General features: G+C 43.3%; 1 pseudogene; it reads left to right on the forward strand.

The window, feature by feature from the left end:
- LOC147315727 (uncharacterized) lies at window positions 1-599 on the forward strand (annotated as a pseudogene).
- The last annotated feature ends 3,421 nt before the right edge of the window (window positions 600-4,020 follow it).

The raw sequence follows: 4,020 nt of genomic DNA on the forward strand, positions 1-4,020 counted from the left end.
ATGCTGTTTGCTGCACTGAACTCTTCTGGAGCCCAGATTTTTCTCTCATACTTCAAGGTTGGTGGCACACTGGTCCTCAGTCCTGCCTGGGCCTACGGTAAAAACCTGCTGGCTGAGTGGGTGAAAGGCTCGATTCCTCTGAGATATTAAAGCAGATTTAAAGGCCGCTCAGACCTGAACACGACCACCGGGGTGTTGGAAATCCACAACATGACTGCAGCGGATACTGGAGTGTATTCAGTGGAGATCAACAACCAGGTCCAGTGTTGGTTTATCAGACTGTGGAGATCAAAGATGTGCCCCAGCCTGAGGTGAGCGTGCAGCCGCCAGCGTGTCGCGTGAACTCAGAGGACTGAGCTGTGATGGAGACGCTGATCAAAATGGGCCTGTTGAGTACTTCTGGAAGAAGGATGATGGAGAGTGGGAGCAGTCAGGAAAGAAGATGGAGATCCTCAATAATGAGGAAACAGCGTGTGAAAACTTTCTCCTGCAGGATGAAGAACCTGGTGAGTGAGAGCGACAGCGAGCCCATCGATAATCCGCTCTACCAGGAGAAAACCCCGGCTGTGGACTCTGTGTCACACTTTCAGGTGCTGTGATGAGATCCTTGGCGATCCTGGCTCCGTGTTGGGCGGCTGTGTGTTTGTGGACAAACGAAAGACTCTTCGTAAATGCAGAAACACACACAGCCGAAGCTGAACCACCGCCTTAATTTCCTGCTGTAGATAAAAGTGAATATTTTACTTTTTAAAGCAAAATAGTTATCAGATAAAGTCTGTTTGCTGTGGTTGTTTTACAAGCTTGGGTTTCTGTTGTAACAGCTTGGTGTGGCTTCATCAAGGAGTCAGCTGTTATACACAGTGTCCTCTCCTGCAGCAGCAGTGTCCACAGAGAGAACAGCTCCACTCTAGAGTTTTATTTGTGTGGCCCAGATCACACATACAGGTACAAAAAGCTTCACTGGCAAAACACAGTATTTAAATCAATGAAAAACAATTTAGAAACAATTTCAAACAAATAAAAACCAGAAATGTTTGCAAAATATAAAGATGCATACAGACGCAGAAGAACAGAAAGGAAGCAAAGCTGGTGCTGCTCTCACTGCAGACTGCAGCTTAGTTACAGCTCTGCATCCTCCAAGTACGAGTCTGTTGTGTTTGTCAGAATTTATTTGAATTAAAACTGAAAAACAAAACCAAGAAGTACCAAATAACTGTGATACAAAGCAGAAAAAATACTATGATTGAGTCAAAATTTGAAAATGCTGCAATGATTCAGTGAAATGTACAAACGCAGAAGTGCAGCACACAAGGTGAACGAGTTTGTACAACTCTAACAAGCTTGAAACTGAATCTTTGTTGTGAGCAGCTCTGTCAGCATCCTCGGGATGACGTCTCCAGGCTTCTTCTTTGTTCTGGTCCCTGTCAGGATGATCCCACACTGCTTCAGTCAGGCTGAGGTCGGCTCTGTGGAGGCCCTTCCATGACTGTTGGTGTCCTGCGGTGTGTTATTATATCCACGTGTGCTTTCACTGCACTGAAGTGTGTTTGCTGGAACAGGAAGCTGCTGGTATTGTATGGCAGATCAAAATATGATGGAACTTTCTGTGTTAATAATTCATATCTCCAACAGCCATACTGACTATAATCTGAGCCAAACACGTCAGATGTGGGTTCATCTCTCCGTCAGACCTGTTCCTCTGATCTTCGGTCCAGTTGACAGCCGTCCTTTACTGGATCCTCTCATCACCAACGATGATGACACCGCCTACAGAGATGAGATCCAGCGGCTGTCAGATTGGTGTAACTACAATAACCTCACCCTAAACACCAAGAAAACCAAGGAAGTGGTCATGGACTTCTGCAGAACAAGAACTGATCCCCCTTCCCTCTCCATGAAAGGTGACTATGTGGAGAGGGTGTCCTCCTTTAAGTTCCTCGGCACCCACATATCTGAGGACCGATCTTGGTCCACAAACACATGAGCCCTGGTGAAGAAAGCCCAGCAGCGCCTCCATTTTCTGAGGGTCCTGAGATGGAACAGGCTGCAGACTGACCTCCTGTTCTTCTGCCGTGCCACTATGGAGAGCGTGCTGGTGCACGCCATCCCTGTGCGGTACGCTAGTTGCACAACAGCTGACAAGAAGAGCCTACAGAGGGTCATCAGAAGTGCAGAGAAGCTGTCCACTCCCCTCACTGGACTTATTTATTTATTTATTATATTATATAACTGCCCTTGTATGCAGCCCCACAATGTTTCTGTTTCAGTGTTTCTTACACATACACCATGTGTATAGTTCACTCACATATACGTTTTCTCTTCTTTACTTTTGCACCTTTGTGGTCCAGCTACCCAAATTTTGCTCTAAGTCTCTCAGGTCCTGTGTCAGGTCTTTGCTGGATGCTTTCCTCTTTCTGAAAGACGTGACCTTTGCTGCTCATCTGCTGTAGAAAGTTTTTAGACCTCACACTTCTTCTTTTGTCCAGTTTCCTCAGATTTTTTAACAACGTGGTGCACACCTTTGTAAATGTGTGTTGGTGCAAAAGTGTTATTTTATCTCAAAGTGTGTTATCTTTGGCTCAAGACTTTTGCACAGCACTCCAAAGCACTAAAAGAAAACGGATTCCCCCAGAATCCCCAAACATGGTTTTGACCAACAGCCCTCATTCATGGTTCTGTGAGTGTTTCACTGATGAGCTGTGGGAGGTTAACAGGTTACTGTGAGAGTGAAAGAGCAGGAGGTTATGCAGAGTGGTTGGGCCAGTCTGTCTTTGCAGCCAGTGTTTCCTGATTGAAGGTAAAGATAGCACATTCTCTGGTTTCCTGTGCAGCATTTTTCCTGGCTGAGTGGATGGAAGACGCCATTGACCTTGTATATTTTAGCAGATTTAGGGGCCGTTCACACCTGAACACCGATCCACTGCTGAAGATCAGGAACATGACTACAGCTGTCACATTTGTGTATTCAGTGGAGATCAACAACACGGTGTAGAGTCCCAGGTAGTGAGAAAGAGAGCGAATCCATCAATAATGTTTTCCACAGAGAATAAACAGGCCTCTCTTCTAAATCCAGCCTTATGATATCTCTGGGGACCTGCGATGGCTTGGGGCAGCAAAACCCAGAGTTTGAAAAGGAAATGCAAGTTTTTGCTTCATTTTCAGTGTTAATCATGTGTCAGATATCAAATATCAGTCTTCAAACGCTGATCTTTTTCAGGCTTTTTATATTTTTTAATTACTTTTTTCTGCCATCTTATCTGTGAATCTCTTTGACCTGCGCTACCCTGAATAAAACTTAAGAATAACGTTTGATCTCTCTGCAAGAGTGACCTGGTCAATATGCCAGCAGACATTAAGGATAAACAATCAGATTTGACTGATGAACTATGAAAGATCAGGACAGCATCATTGTAGTTTTGATTTTTTCATTAGTTTTACTTCATTTTGAATTATTATTTTTGTTTCAGTTAGTTGCTCATATCAGTTTAGTTTTTATTGTTCCAAAACATTTAGTTTGTGTGAGTAATGCTGAGTGTATTTGTCAGGACTGGATCCTCCTTGTGATTTCTGGCTTGATAAATTTGACCACAATGACAAAAGCTCAGGTGATTTCTCGAATAGTATAATTTCAGTTTTTTTCTAGATTGTTAAAAGCACACAGAGCATAGTTCTGCCAGGCGCTTGCTCAAATGGTGATCATCTGATTACAGGGTTTCTCCATCTTTGTATTAATATAACGTCTTACCTTACAACATACTGTATCTTGAGACAGTTGTTGTTGTGATTTAATGCTATATAAACAAAAATTGAACTAAATTTTTTCCAGTCTAGTCTTCAGATTAGTATTCGTTAACTGTAATAACTCTGAGTTTGTTTGAGTGTTTGTGTGCCTTTTTTTAATGGGGTCAACAAAGGTTTGAGGTGCAGTTACACAGATTGACCACAGGGTGTCACTGTAAACCTCTTCAGCGAATCAAAACACAGTTGTGGTGAATGACGTCATTGTTGGGGAATTTTCAA

The sequence above is a fragment of the Aulonocara sp. 'chitande type north' Nkhata Bay genome, linkage group LG13 (genome assembly GCF_057382095.1).
Source record: "Aulonocara sp. 'chitande type north' Nkhata Bay isolate Kocher_YH1m ecotype deep benthic linkage group LG13, A_spYH_male_GT1.1, whole genome shotgun sequence".
Classification (NCBI taxonomy): domain Eukaryota; kingdom Metazoa; phylum Chordata; class Actinopteri; order Cichliformes; family Cichlidae; genus Aulonocara; species Aulonocara sp. 'chitande type north' Nkhata Bay.